This window comes from Alligator mississippiensis, chromosome 11 (genome assembly GCF_030867095.1).
Source record: "Alligator mississippiensis isolate rAllMis1 chromosome 11, rAllMis1, whole genome shotgun sequence".
NCBI classification, from domain to species: Eukaryota; Metazoa; Chordata; order Crocodylia; family Alligatoridae; genus Alligator; species Alligator mississippiensis.
Genome location: NC_081834.1, coordinates 33,372,592 through 33,388,765, shown reverse-complemented (window position 1 = coordinate 33,388,765; position 16,174 = coordinate 33,372,592). Strand labels below are relative to the sequence as shown.

Sequence of the window (16,174 nt, the reverse complement as noted above, 5' to 3'; positions counted from 1 at the left end):
TTTGTCAATTTGTAATATTATTTTAAAATACAGTCTCTAGAGATGTATTCCTAACTATCTGTAATGCACAGTAAATTAGTACAATCAGACAACAAGAAACAGGATTGAAGCCAAATGAAAATATGACCCTAACTGTGATTAGTTTCCAACAGTAAAGACTGTCCAGGAAAAGGGGACTCACACTGTGATAGTCTTTCTGCATACAATGCAAAGAGAGCAGACACTTCCAGAAGAGTTAGGTACAGATTAAAAAGAGAAGGTTCTTGCCAGGATGTTCAAGCCATCAGAAACATACAAAACAAACTTCTATTTAACAGTTTCATATATCAGATTAAGAAGGCCAAAAATACTTTGGGCCTTGTTTCATGTTGTACTCTGAGTTCCTTGAATGTTGATCAATGTTAGTGCTAGTCCCAGTTTGCAGGAGTCGCACCTTAAAGCTAAAAATCTTCTCCAACTATCCCCCACTTACACAGCTGTGACAGTTGGGGGGAAGGGGGAACAAAACCATGAAGCTGGGAGGCAGAGGGTTACTGGGATGAAGGTGGGTTAAATGAAATGGGAGTTGGAAAGGAAGTGTGGGTGGGGAAAGGGTGGTGAAAGGAAGGAAGTCAGCTACCAAAGGATAAAATATAAGGAAGTAAAAATAAATAAAGAGGAAATAAATTAAAAAAGGTCTCATTTTAATAAATTGGGATTGGGTTGTGGGGGTGCTGGCCATGCTTCCTGGAGTGGCTACAAGGTGGGAGTGAAGGAAGCCTCTCTGGAAGAGTTACTACCCTTTGCCTTAGGAAGGAAGCCCCAGCTCATGGGGAGCTGATCTGGCCCCCTACCTTAGATTTCATAGACATTAGGGCTGGAAGGGACCTCATAAAATCACTGGGTCCAGCCCCCTGCCCAAAAGGCAGGAAATCAGCTGGGGTCAAAGGATCTCAGTAAGATAAACATCCAATTGTTTCTTAAAAGAGTACAGAGTAGGTGCTTGCACCACCTCTGGGCAGGGGCAACACGTAGGGGGTGCATATGCACCCCCTGAGAGCACCAGTGCACCCCGTGCCAGGCCATGCTCCCTGTTTAACCGGCCGGGAGGGGGGCAGATGGAAGCACCAGTGCCCACCCTGTGAGTGCCAGCTGGAGAGTGGGGCCGCCAGCAAAAGCTTCCGGAAGTGGCCACAGGACTTCCACAAGCGGTGAGACCACTTTCATGGTGAGTGAGATCAGTCGCCAGGGGACCCCCCCCCGGTCACTTACTGGTGTCGGGGGGGGGGGGCGTGCCCCCAACTTGAGGCACCAGACATCCATGCCTCTGAGGAAAGTCTATTCCAGGCCTTGGGGGATCAGACAGAAAAGACCTTGTTCTCTCCCCACTGCCCCCCCCCCAACAATACCCCACTCCTGGATTGTCTGTACCCTGCAACTGGATACCTGGCATGTGTTCTGCACGCTGTGTGCATGGAGTAGTGTTCCTGGAAGTGGGCAGATCACACCCCTGGGAATTGGGGGGGGAGTTGGCTTGGTGACAGAACTGCCCCCTGGCCAATAAAGTTCAGAGGGTAGAAAGTTTGTCCACACAAAACAAGAGGGTGGGAAAGAACATTGCACCCTGGGATGCAGGAGGACTGCAACTTGGGCAGCTCATAGATTCATAGATGTTAGGCTCGGAAGAGACCTCAATAGATCATTGAGTCCGACCCCCTGCATAGGCAGGAAAGAGTGCTGGGTCTAGATGACCCCAGCTAGATGCATATGCAACCTCCTCTTGAAGACCCCCAGGGTAGGGGAGAGCACCACCTCCCTTGGGAGCCCGTTCCAGACCTTGGCCACTCGAACTGTGAAGAAGTTCTTCCTAATGTCCAGTCTAAATCTGCTCTTTGCTAGCTTGTGGCCATTATTTCTTGTAACCCCCGGGGCCGCCTTGGTGAATAAAACCTCACCAATTCCCTTCTGTGCCCCCGTGATAAATTTATAGGCAGCCACAAGGTTGCCTCTCAACCTTCTCTTGCGGAGGCTGAAAAGATCCAGGTTCTCTAGTCTCTCTTCGTAGGGCTTGGTCTGCAGGCCCTTAACCATACGAGTGGCCCTTCTCTGGACCCTCTCCAGGTTATCCGCATCCCTCTTGAAGTGCGGTGCCCAGAATTGCACGCAGTACTCCAACTGCGGTCTGACCAGCGCCCAATAGAGGGGAAGTATCACCTCTTTGGATCTATTTGTCATGCATCTGCTGATGCATGATAAAGTGCCATTAGCTTTTCTGATCGCTTCATCACACTGCTGCCTCATGTTCACCTTGGAGTCCACTAGGACTCCAAGATCCCTTTCCACTTCCGTGCCACCCAGAAGGTCATTTCCTAGGCAGTAGGTATGCTGGACATTTTTCCTCCCTATGTGCAGCACTTTGCACTTCTCCTTGTTGAATTGCATTCTGTTGTTTTCTGCCCATATGTCCAACCTGTCCAGGTCTGCTTGTAGTTGTTCCCTGCCCCCTGGCCTGTCCACTTCTCCCCACAGTTTTGTGTCATCCGCAAACTTGGACAGAGTACACTTCACTCCCTCGTCGAAGTCGCTGATGAAGACATTAAAGAGTATCGGTCCAAGGACTGAGCCCTGTGGGACCCCATTTCCCACACCCTTCCAGGTCGAGACCAACCCATCCACCACGACTCTCTGGGTGCGACCCTCTAGCCAATTTGCCACCCACCGGACTGTGTAGTCATCCAAGTCACAGCCTCTTAACTTGTTCACCAGTATGGGGTGGGATACCGTATCGAAGGCCTTCCTCAAGTCTAAGTATACGACATCCACCCCTACTCCTGCGTCCAGGCGTTTCGTAACCTGGTCATAAAAAGAGACTAGATTAGTCAGGCACGATCTGCCTGCTACGAACCCGTGCTGGTTTCTCCTCAGCATAATTTGTCCTGCCGAGCTCTCGCAAATGTGAGCCTTGATAATTTTTTCAAAGACTTTGCCAAGGATGGAGGTGAGACTGACTGGCCTATAGTTGCCCGGGTCCTCCTTCCTCCCCTTCTTGAAAATGGGGACCACATTGGCCCTTTTCCAGTCCTCTGGGACTTGGCCCATGCGCCACGAGCGTTCAAATATTCCCACCAGTGGCTGCGCAATGACGTCGGCCAGTGCCTTCAGTACCCTTGGATGGAGCTCATCCGGGCCTGCCGACTTAAAGGCATCCAGTTCCACCAAGTGACTCTGCACCATCTCAGGGTCTACGCATGGTAGTCTGGCGCCTTACTGCTGCCTCTCTACAAACCCAGTGAGAGCCTTGTCCTGCCCCTAGCTTAGGAACACCGAGGCAAAGAACTCATTGAGGAGTTCAGCCTTGTCCCCCCTGTCTGTCACCAATTGCTTCTGCCCATTTAGTAGGGGTCCTATTCCTCCCTGGGCCTTCCTTTTACTCCCAATATATCTAAAAAACAATTTCTTGTTATCCGTAACTTGGGATGCCATCCTCAGCTCCATGGTAGCTTTGGCCTGTCTAACTGCCTCCCTACAACCACGAGCAGAGGAGGTATACTCCTCTTTGGTGATCTCTCTCTGTTTCCACATTTTATGTGCCCCCCTTTTGGCCCATAGGCTGCCCTGGATTTCTCTGGTCAGCCAGGGAAGCTTTCTGGCCCCTTGCCCTCTTTTTCCTCACATCGGGATCGTCTCCCTCTGTGCCCGAAGGATCATTTCCTTAAGGCACAGCCACCCTTCTTGGGCTCCCATCACTTCAAAACTCCTACTCTGCAGCGTGTCCTTGACTAATCGCCTGAGTTCATTGAAATCAGCTTTCCTAAAGTCTAGCACTTTCACCCTACTAGTTACCTTTCCCACTCGACGTCTTATGAAGAATTCTATTATTTGGTGATCACTGTCCCCCAGATCATCTATTACTGGAACACAAGCTGGGTAACACAGAGCAGAGATAACCCTGCCCTGGAGTGGCAGAACTTAAAGCCACCTAAGGTGTGCTTAAAACTAGTTTCATGTGTTATGTGTGGACAATCCAGGGCTTAAGCACTCCAGGAGCTACTTAGAATGAATATATAACAAGGCCCTTTCTCTGCAATTTGCTTCTCCCTTCCCCACTTCTTCTTAAATTCTTAACATATGGAAGCATTTGTCAGTTAGTAAAATGGTTTGTTGAATTAGGCGTGTTGCCGGAAGCTTTTCTATTATTCTTAGCCATTTGCTTCAGTGATCTACTGTTAAAATGCCATGACTGTTTGTTATTCTTTGTATTGTACTGCACAGATGCAGGACATCACAATTAAAAGGTAGACAATCACAGGTTTCTTAGAAGGCAGAGTAAATGTAGGGCTTATAAAAGGCTCTCTTTTGAGAGCTGTGTCTTTGCAGGGAGATTTTACACCGGGGTGAGCAAAGTCCAGCCTGTGGGCCGAACCAGGCCTGTGACAGACTCCATTTCCCAGCAGCCCCTTCCCGCTTTGCTGTGGCTAGTTTCCATGGAGACCCCAGAAGTGGCAGCACCGTGACAGCACGAGGCCAGGGTTTCCATGGAGACCGGCCTGAGCAGCGCTGGCAGAGTGCGTAGCTGGCGGGGAGCTGCTGTGGGGCTGGGATCTTGCGGCGGTGACAGCATTGTCTAGGGCCATGGCAGAGCTGCGATCTGCTGCCCACATGCCCCAGGCAAGGGTGTGCAGGCAACAGCTCACAGCTTTTCCCTGGTTCTGGACCACGCTGTCACCACTGCAAGATCCCTGCCCCAGAGCAGCTCCCTGCCCAGCTGTGCGCCCTGCCAGTGCTGTGGGGCTGGTCTCCATGGCAACCCTGGCTCTGTCCTGTTATGGTGCTGCATCTGGGGTCTCCGTGGAAACCAACTGCAGCGACACAAGCAGGGGCTGCTGGGAAATGGATCCAGCTGCCAGCCAGATTCGCCATTTTGTTTACCCGTTTTATACCATGCAAAGTATAGACCAGGAATTGGTCACAGATCAGTCACCATCCAGGATTCTCCAGAGTGCTGGTGTACTCAAATCTCAGAACAGCTCCTAAGTAAGGAATCTTAGCTGCAGTGGATGGATGATCCTTCCAGGGAAATAACAGTTCATTTGGCCACAGACAACACAAAAACTGCTTGTTGGTGTTGGTTTTGTGCAGAAAAATATCTGAATGTTTATGCATCATATGCTACAGGGCACAATGCCTCTGACCAAATTGTCACAGTATGCTTTCAGAAATATTTGTGCCATCTGCAACATGGAATTCCCACCACAAGTCCCACATCACGTAAGTGCTTTGACCCTACCTAATGTACATATATGGTGCACTGGATAAAATGCATGTCTTTTGTTCCACCACACAGTACATATGTCACTTAGGGAACACCATCTCAAAAGGCAACATGTAACATCATGCCATAGCAGCAAAGGTCAGCAGAAAAAAGTATTGATTAATAAAGCCTCAGTTATTTGGAATAATTCAGGTAACAGTAGAGCTCACTCTTGCAGCAATACCAGACTGCATGGTGAAATTTGTGATTAATTCCATTCTCTTCCCTTTCATCTTAGAAAACTGTCAGCACTGTTGTACCAACAACATACTGTTACAGTGGCATCGTGAATAGCTCTTGGATAGCAAACAAAAATATTAAGTGAGCTTTGCCAATTACCTACCGTATGTTTTGCTCACAAGCTGACTTATTCCCTTCGAATTCTATTGTTGGAACGTCTACCCTTTTAAAAATAATAAGTACCACTTAAAAGCAATTGTTATTTTAATTGCGAATGGGGATCGTAAATCTATTGTTTAAAAAGGCAATTGCATGTTCTGCTGAATTCTTTTGAATATGCTGTGCTTTAATTCCCTTGCAGGCACCTTTGGTTATAATGAAATTTTTCATTTGCAAATTAGATTTCCTTGTAGCAGGAAACAAAAAGCCATCATCAGAGACAGGAAAAAAAGAGAGTATCCCTACCTAGTAGTAGCAATTAATTGCAGTGTCTGCAGTTATGAAAGCCTGCTTTTCTGGCATGTATGTTACTTTATGATCTCAGTCAGGATTGAGAAGCCAGATATGCAACCAGAGATGACCTGAGTCTACACAAATTCTTCTTAAATATTAAGCTATTTTCACAAAGGAACCCAAAAATCTAGAAACTGGCTAAACTGACTGTCCAAAAGTAAATCACTCCGAGTCCTAAAAACTAGGAGGATATGTTTACTATTGCTTCAATGACCAACAATAGACTTTACAGATTGCTAGTCTGTTCTGATCCCATTTGGGAAGCAGCAGCGTTAAGCAGCTTTGAATTTAAAGTGCAAATACTTGCCTTCCCCCTCTCTCCAACACCCTCCACCCCCCCAAAGAAAGTTCGGACAAGGGTTATATGAAGCTATGATTGAGCAAGGTACTTAAGTACATGCTCCACTAACAAGTAAACCCTCTCAAGCCAGTGAATTTTGCCTTGAAGAGTCTTATGGGTCCTTTAATGAACAGGGCTTTGTTCCTTCAGGTCTTTCTGAGTGTAATTTCAAATTAATTTCTACAAGCCATTTATCTAAGATCACAAAAGGAACCTGTTGAAGAAGTAAGAATTGGAGCCAGATCTCCTGAGTCCCAGCCCAGTGACTAACCACACCACCTCTTTTCTGAAAGTGCTGGGTCACATTTAAACATGTCTAAAGAGTTTTTTCTCTTTTGTTTAAAGAGCATATTGTTTAAAGTTACTAGAATTCATAAGTTCTTGGGGTCATAATAATTCTGACATTGTACAATCAAGTTATTTCAATAACTGAAACACATGTGAGACAAGTAAGTACTGTATTTTTAGGCTCACTGAGGGAAGCATTGTTCATTTTTATCCTTTCAGTGGGTGATCTTTATCTCTGGCAGCCTTTGGGATTTTTTCTCCCTGTTAGAACACCAAAAGCATTTTTTATAATGCTCACCCTAACTAATCCCCATCTCTAAGAGTGAGCCACAACTCATTTGGGAGAATTGGTAGATGGGAACAGACACACAGATGATAATGAACAGACATGAGGAGAATGATCCCCACATTCAAGAATAAATAGATAAGTAACTGAAAACATATTCATTTAATAACACTGGCACTAGACTCAGCAGGAGCTAGAAGCTCTGAAACTTGATATATAGTACAAATAGAAAGTTATTCCTTTGGAAAGGAGAAAGATGTCATTTGGATTTTAAGGTGAGACAGTATGACAGTATGTACGGCAAATCTCATTTCTCATTTCTTTTGGCAAGGGCAGCAGAAAGGAGTGTAAGGCCTTATTCCATTCCTGCCAACTGCCTAAGATCTTGCATTGCGATTCAGTTTTTCATTAGCTCCCATTCAGACCTAACTGTACCCCCCACCCTTTGTCAGAAAAAGTCTCTGTTGTGGGGATGGGATAGAGAAGGGCCTTTGGACTTTGAACCTGCAAGAACTAACCTGGATTTAGGAATTGTACTCATGGAGCTATGAGCCAAGATAGAAGGCAAAATGTTGATGAATACCTCAGGCTACAACTTTTCCCTAGAGCCTTTTTCAAGTCTAAAGTTATTGCAGAATCTCTTATTTTGTTTCACTCCATCCTTCCCCTGTCATGGACTAGACAGAGCATTCAATTGAAGTAAGAAGCAAAGAATTTCCCAGACTATCAGACTGCTGACCACAAGCTCAAGATGCTGAACTGGGCCTCGTACAATGCCAAAAGATTCAGAAGAACATACCCTACACTTCATGATAACCTCTGTCAACCGCGCAGAGCTACAAATTGGAGCAGTGAAAAGGTCAAATGGTCCCTCTTAGCTCCTAGTCCCCCTCCAGTCTTTTGGTGAACTACTTAAATCTATGCAGTTTCAGCTAGCTCATCTTCCCTCAGTTGCAGCATGTTTAATCCCAGTACTATTGTTAACGTCAGGCAATTCACTTTAACACTGTTATTCAGTTGGTTTGTTTTGGCAAATACTGCAAACAGCATAAGGTTTTCTAGTAAAAGAAAACACAGTGCTAGTATTTCATTTCTGGGATAAAAGGAAAGACTTCCTATAGGACACAGAATTTGCAAATAAAAGCTGCCCTGTCAACACCTTCTTTGATGGAACTGACTGAAACATTCATCAGCTGTAGTAGCTACAGATTGGACTTATAGCTGAGTATGTTCCAAACAGCCATCTGGATATTGTACTTACACCTTTCCTCACGCACCACCCAGGAACTAAATTTAGTTTTCAAAATGAGAAAGTAAAGATTGGCTTAAGCTAAATGGCCCAGATCCCAGTAGGCTCCAACTGGGGAAATATGTATTGAAGGTTCAATACTATGGATCAAATACAAAATCCTGATTCATAAGATACTCTGAACATTAGAAAGCTGGGAGCCAAATTTATGTAGAATCTGGCCAGTTTAGAACCATGGCAAGCCAGATTTGGGGGGTTTGCATGAGCAGGCCATGGGAGAAGATACTGAAGTGGGCCTTATAAGAAAGTTTCTGCTCATTTCCAGACCACAGGTAAAGAGGGAGGCCCTTGGAGAATGAGCCAAAGCCCTTCCTCACATAGCAGTTTGGCAAAATGTACAGACCTGTTCCACAGCCCTCCTCACATGGGGAAGCATACTTCTGAATTCTGGCAAACAACAATGCTGGACCTAACCAGTACAAATCCTTCCAAATGGCACAAAAACTGAAAGATCTCTTCTTTCATTCCACTCCCCACAGAGCCTGTAACTACCCTCCTCAAAAAGAAAATGAAAGTCCTACTTCAAGCTGTGCACTGCATCCTACAGTCTTAAGAAACATTGGGGCCATTACTGGGGAACCCTTACTCACTTTCTTCAGCTCCTTAATTCAACACGTGTCTCTGAGCACCATTTACCCTGTAACTGTTCCCTATGTGCTGAACTCTAACAGTGCAAGTGCATGCCAAAAGCACTGGTAGTGCATGGAAAAAGCATTGTTTTTCATTCGTTTCTCAGCACATGGATATGCAGTATCACAGGGCTACCACTTCTACATTTGCAGCAAGATCCACAATTTATCTAGAGATTACTTGGTGTGAAAAAGCAAAAGAGTGGACAAAGTGTTCCGGTTAATACAAGTAGTAAGACTATATGGCCCAAATACTGCCGAGTACAACCTGAAGGCTAGGGACAGAAGTTACACGTTAAGTAAGTAATCAGAAACTGATTTAAATCTGTGACAGAGCAGAAGATCAGTACACATAAAGCAGTTTCAAAATGGCTGAAACTGGTTTAAGATAAACCTGGTTGAATGTAGTATCAGACTTAACTGGTTTAGGTCAAACTGGTTTATGAAACTTGTATCCCAGACTCCTACCTGGTTCAAGTTAAATCACAGTCCCCTAGTATCCCAGCATGCTTTGCAGCCCTGAGCTAAGCTGCGCTATCCATTTCAGAGATCAGGTTTGGCCCAGCCCCTCTGCTCCCTAGCCAGAGCAATGAGGGCTAGATGACAAGGGGATAGGGCTGAGAAACCTGGTTGGGGACCACAGCCCAGTCTGCTGGTGGTAGGTGGGGGTGAAGCCTCTGCTAGACTTTTCCCTGCTGGAGTGGAGGGGATGGGGGTGTGGGGTGGGGTGCAGATGGGGGCGACAGCCTGAGAGGGACTGCCCCCCCAGGCAACCCCCAGCTGGGTTTTAGGGTCTGGGGTCTCAGAGGGGCTTTAATTTCCCCTTCCCTAGCTCAGTGTGCTGCCCACACCCCCTGCTCTCTGCTCGAGCAAGGCACAGTGCGCAGGCAGGCAACAGCTCAAGAGGGACTGCTTGGGCTGGTGTGACCAAAGAAAGCAGAGAACTACATTTACATTATAAAATGGCAAGAGACCAGCAGACTCCACCCCTTCCCACCTCTGTCAGTGACTGAGGTGGATAAGCAGTTGATAAAGGGAATGGGAGGGGGGCGTAATTCCCCTCAGCTCCCCAGGCCATGGGATAGGAGGAAGGAGCTGGGAAACCAGGGATCTCCACTCCAACACCTAAGACCACCTGCTGATTCCCCAAGAAGGACTTTCTGAATACCTGGCTGTAAGGAGACACCCTGCCCCCAGGATTACATAAGACTTATGCAAGGCTTCCTATTGTCTTTTTGGTTTATTATGTTCCGTTTTAAGTTAGACTAAGTTGTGTGTGCTCTCACTGTGCTTTACTGGGCTGTACCTTAGTTTAGGCAAAGATTTTTGGTTGTTCTTTGTTGTGTGCTTGAGGTTGTATATTACTGCATTCAATACATGCTAGCTTCAGAGAAAGGACTAGTCTTGTTCAAGCTTTTATGAATTCAATGCCACTACTTGGCAGCCTCAAGCAGGGAAAGGGGTGAGGAGAAGAAGAGGTCTGGGGTCCTCTGTAGGCCAGGAAGGGGATTTAAACTCCCCTAGCTGAATAGCTCTGGGCTGGGGCCTGGCCACACCCCATTTGCTGAAGCAGAGTGGGAGGAAAAACCTTGGAGTGGCTGGCAGGCTGGGAGACATGCTCCAGCACCCCGCCCCCCCCCCCCCCCCCAGCTTCTGACCTGAGCCACTGCAGGCATGTAGCTACATTTCCTAAATCAAAAGTGAATGTCTGTTCACTTGCTTCTCAGTTTAATCTCTGCATTTTAGACTAATCTGCAAAGACAGAATCTATTCAGCCTAAGGCTTTTTGACTCTCTGTACTTAGACATAGAGTTGCCCACAGGATCCTCTATTATTTGCTTGTAACTTTGTCAGACTAACTGCAATTTCCATGCTGGTGGCTTGGTATGTGTCAGGAGGGGGACAGTGCATGCACGTGGTTTTCTTTTTTATTGGGGAGGAGAGGTTGGTTTTAACTGAGTTAATATGGTTAAACATTTTGTGTGCTTCATAGAATAAGATTAAGGGAAATGTTTTGTCCCTGTTAAATCGCTATAGCTGCTTCACTGAGAAGCTGTAGCACCCCCACACTTCAGACTGGGGAACTGAACATTAGGTCAGGGTTCACTCTGCTGTTAGAGATATGCTTTTAGCCACCTCTGCGAAAATCCACAGAATATTTTGCCACATTACAAGGCTGTCAAAAATTGCAGTTCACACAGGCTCAGTGGAAACTTGACAAAGGCTGGCAGCATTTTCTTTTAAGATTGTATGTATCCCAAGCATTTCTTAGATATTAGTTGGACCAAATGTACTCCATCACCACAGAGGGACCCAGCATGTGCTGCAAGGGTTGAACAGGACTTCTGGTATTCGTCTGCTGTAGGACCAAAACTGGTAGTATGGGGACAGCTGGCACCCACTTATCCAAGAGATAGAGAAGAAGAAACATGCTCCTTATTTTAGTCAGATGTAGAGAGGTAAAGAAAACTAAATGCAAAACACAGGCAACATGGGACTTATGGCAAGGAAAGGGAACAGAAGGGATGGGAGCAATGGGAGCACAGCAGGGCGAAGGGAGAAAGCAAAGAGGGAAGGCGACAGGCTGGGAAAGAAAGCAAAAAAGATCAGTGTTTTATCCAAAATATGAAATGAGACCCAAATACTCCGAGTCCCAACATGGCCCTGATGTTACCAAAGAGCCTAACTCACTGGAAGAGTGTGCCCCCAGAGAAGCATAATGTACTCCTACTTCCAGTTACTCCATTAACACAAATGGAAGAAATATATTTTGCCACTTTAAAGACTGCAACTCTTCTAATGGCACAGGCAAGAGTCAAAGTGATTCCACATGGTGGAACATTTTTTTCAGTTTGCATAGTTTAAAGGGTAGAAAATAGCATTAAAATTATGCTACAAGAACATTAACATAAGACAAATCATACACACTATGAAATAAAAAAACAAAATAATATACGTGAAGGTACTCTCTCAATGCACCCAGCACAAGATTTAGTGGCATCTTAATTCTGACATTTCCAATTTCTTAAGTGCTAGGCTTTCCAACCCTAAAAGTATTTCAATATAATTTTGTATTAAACTGTATTTCATATTAACACACACACACACACACACACACACACACACACACACACACACACAAAGAGTTAGGGACCGAACATCAGTCAACTATGTTTAGGAAAACAACAAGGTGGGCAACAAACAACAAGCTCCTCCCCTAAGCAATATTTGCCAGCCAAAAAAAGATTCAGATTCAAATTGAAATTGAAATGACCAGCAACACATATAGGGCATGACTGTTTTAAACCTTTCACCAGTATATATTCTGGAGGGCTGAATTACTTGAGAGTGGCAAAACTAAAATAATTACACATGTGATTCCCAAGGGAGTGCTTACAAAACCATACTGCATCTTAGACACACAAACACAAAATATATTCTATTATACCACTAATTCTCTAGAAAGCAGCCAGACTGGGTTTTGTTTTCTCTCTATACCTCACATTTCTCTCTGTACTGACATTTTTTTCTGCCCACCCCCTTTTTTATTGCATCTTTCAGAACAATTTATCTCCCCGATAATTCTTCCTGGAGGGCCAGCCCTCCTGCTTCTATAACTGATTTCATGAAATCCAGGGATTTCATAATTTATCTGAGAGATACTTTCTGCAAGGGGCACGTGACATTTAAAACTACAACAGCAGAGCCCTTGGTTGTGTTTTATTTTAATCTTTAATACTGAACGTTACTTCCATCTAGGATTGACATTGTGAAGGTCCTGCTAAAACCTCTTCCTACTTTATTCTCCTCTGCCTCACTCCAAACTCTCTCCACATGTTCACTGAAAATTACCTCAAACAACTATCTAGAAGTACAGTGCTATAAAAACATTGCACTAAGTAGAATATTCTAATTCCCATCACATTTATAGAAGTCTGGCTCCCAATACCTCTAAAACCTGTTTTCCAGAAAGCACTGGGACACAAACAAAGGACTCTATGAACGTGGCAACTCCAAATCATTTGCATGCAAGAGGAGATGAAATCCTTTTTATTTCAACATGCTGGATTTGCCTTGCAACCTCCCTGAAATGCTACTTTGCAAGTATAGTGTGTTTTATGAATCTAAAAAAGGCACAACATCAAACTCTCTTAGATCTTAACAAATTTGATGGAAAAGGTGATTTTGTATGTGTTTTTCCTATTAAGCAATATGTTAATTCATTTCAATTTCTTTTTCAAACTAAACACAATTAGATTCAATTCTTTGCAATATTTTCAAAGCTTACTTTTGCCTAGGAGGAACAAGGAAATATGTACATTTTAAATCACTGCTTTGAAGTTTTAGCAACAGGCAATGCATCCTAGACACTAACTTCTCTGTTTGCTTGTCAACTTCCTAAGCCTCCTCATTTCGAAACCTGCACTCCTTTCTCACAGTCACCAATGCAAAAAATACTCTTCTATTCCATCAGTCAGAATGAAAAACTTCATGCTATGCAGACCGATTACCCAGGGAACCAAGAAAATTAACAAATCCACTTAGGTGATTTTCTGCTAAAACTATCCCCACAGCCTATATGTTCTGTCAATTGGCATCGAACAAACTTTGACAAGCATAATGAAAATTTTAATGTCTCCAGTTTACTCAAACATATTACACTTACAATGAACAAAATAAGTTTTTTCTAAACCACAGGTACTCAACTGCAGTTACGAAGGTGTAATTGTGTGAATAAGCAAGAGACAGATTGTATTCTCTTTTTTTTAAAGAAAGGGTTGGCTGTTGCTCTCTCAAAAGGAAGCAGAGCCTCCACTGACTCAAGCAGTCTATATACTATTCAGCTGGCACTAGCCAGCCTATTAATAAAAAACATGGTCAGGTCCGAGGAAGAATCCTCAGTCTTGTAGATGGAAGATCAGCCAAACAGAAATAGCCTATTACGCTAACCCATCATGTCTGGCAGCCAAATCCCAATGAGACCAAAACAAGAAATGAAATCTTATCCTCCTTGAAGTCAGACGGTATTCTGCCACCAACTGGCAATGCCTTCCATTGGCAAGTCTTCACTACGAAAAAAGATACATTCTTTGCTTATTACAGTTAACCAGTGTTAACTCCATGGTCAAATCCTAGTAAGGATAGTCTGTAGCTATTATATATGAAAACTTCCAACTGCTTTATTTTTAGGATTTCACTCCATTAGTTAACCAAACATGGGAATTCATCTCTTTGCATAATGAAGACAAGGCCAGCTGGAACAACATTTGCATGCGAGTGGTCAACTTTTTTTTTTTTTTAAACAAAATCTTAAACCAGGGGAGACATGTAGGGGGTGCATGTGGGTGCATGTGCACCTCCTGAGCACGGTGGTGCACCCCCTACAAAAAGGTGCTGCCATCACCGTTGGCAGTGCCTACAGGCGGTCGCCGCTCACCTTCCCCTCTGCTGATGACACCACCGGCGGCATCTGCAGGCGGTCAGCGATTCCCGCTGGCTGCCGCCACCACTGGCGTCTCTGAGTGGTCGCTGACCCCTGGTCGGCACTCGCCGCCCCCACCCACACCCCCATCGCCAACTGTGCTGGTGAACACTGTGGGAGCTCCCGCTGCCGCACTCCTGCTACCACGCTCCTGTTACTGCCGTGCCCTGCCAGCCACCAGGGGCACACATTGTTCATGTCTTAAACTATATTTCAGTAGAACCTATGGACCCAAGATGAGTACAAGATCATATAGTGCTCAGTACTGTGTAAACAGAATAAGAAACAGTCCCAGGCCTGCAGAGCTCATGATTTAAAACAGACAATGCAAAGGGCAGGAGGAAAAACCAGGGGACAAACAGAGGATGTTCACTTGCAGAGGCAAAAACAGAAACAGGGCCTGATTCACATACATTTCCAATTCACAATTACAAAAATTCAGATTCACTTACTACTGCATGGATTGATTGCACTTCTCACACCACCCAAAAGGAGAAAATACTTGCCTAACAATGTATTGTTCTTTAATGCCATTTTGTGTGTGACATTACAGTTGCAAAGTAAAGTAATCCCACAATTAAAGGTGAAGGGGGTGATCCCCATATTCAGGGAGTCTGTTGTTATAACCACAGGTAGCTCTCGGGGTGTTTTTCCTTCCATGTTTTAAATAACGAACCCTTCAAGGTAATGACTACATGCAAGCTTTGCAAAAACTTTTCTATACTGATGTCTTTAGTGGAAATCATATAATTGACTGAGTAACTAGTATCAATAAGAAGAAACTCAGTAAGTGCATATATAGGGCATTTTTACATGTGTTCCTGATGCAGTACCAGGTGCTTTTAATTAGGGAGCCATGCTAAATAAAAGTGCCCACACATTATGTGCATCAGCGGTGCAGCGCATCCCCATGCTGAGAAGATGGGAGGCAAGGAGCTTTGAACTAAAGCACACTGAATGTTTTATTTCAAAGTGCACCGCCACCATTTTCTCAGTGTGGAGATGTGCTGTTGCGCTGATACATGTGATGTGTGAGGATGCCAGGGGGTGCATCCCTGTGCACCCCCTCCACATCGCCACTGCCCACTGGTGTTTTGCAGGTAAAAGTGTATGCTACCAAGAAAGTTTGAAAATTAATGACCTATCCTATTCACCAGAAAGAATAATTTAATATATGGTTAGAGAGTGAGCAAATAAAGTGTTGGGCTGCTCAAGAAAGTTTTAGTCTTGCTTGTTCAAGTGGTCTATTGCAGGGAAAGAATGAGCAAAATGGCATTTTTATTGAAGGAAATGGAGTTTCTTATGGTTAAGCCAATGTACATTGGCTTCATCCACGTGTAAGTATTTCTGTGTTGTTCAAACACAAGGGACAATCATACAATAAGATTTTTCAGAATATTTCAAGATTTCAGCAAGTATTTAATTGCACTTGAAAATGGACTGGATTCATGATTCCAGAGTAAGAGGATTCACCTGGGGAACTGTTCCAGGATAGCTACTTAACTTTAAATTTACATCTGACAAGTCCTGCTCATGCAGGTCAAATAACATGTAGAAGGAAGTTTTTCTGAAATAAAGTGAAAATGTAGCACATACAGAGGACCACATGCATTTGTATTAAATGCATTTACCAGCCAGCCACAGCCCTTTAAACTTTGCAATTTCACTAATGGAATTCTCACATGTACCATGCCTAAGACAGCAGCTCACTCTAAAACAAGGAGATAAAAGAATTAGAGCAACTCCCAACATTACTACAAACCCAGAGTCTTCATACATACTGAGTTGGGGAGCCTCAACTGAAAAGTAAAAATCTCTCCATGAAATAAACAAACCAAACAATCAAGCAGTGATCTT

The 16,174-nt window shown here is 44.4% G+C and overlaps 1 protein-coding gene across 2 annotated transcripts in view; it reads right to left on the bottom strand.

Moving 5' to 3' along the window:
* RORA (RAR related orphan receptor A) overlaps positions 1-16,174 on the bottom strand; it is a 605,658-nt gene that overhangs the window by 502,384 nt on the left and 87,100 nt on the right. The gene's annotated exons all lie outside the window — the stretch shown is intronic.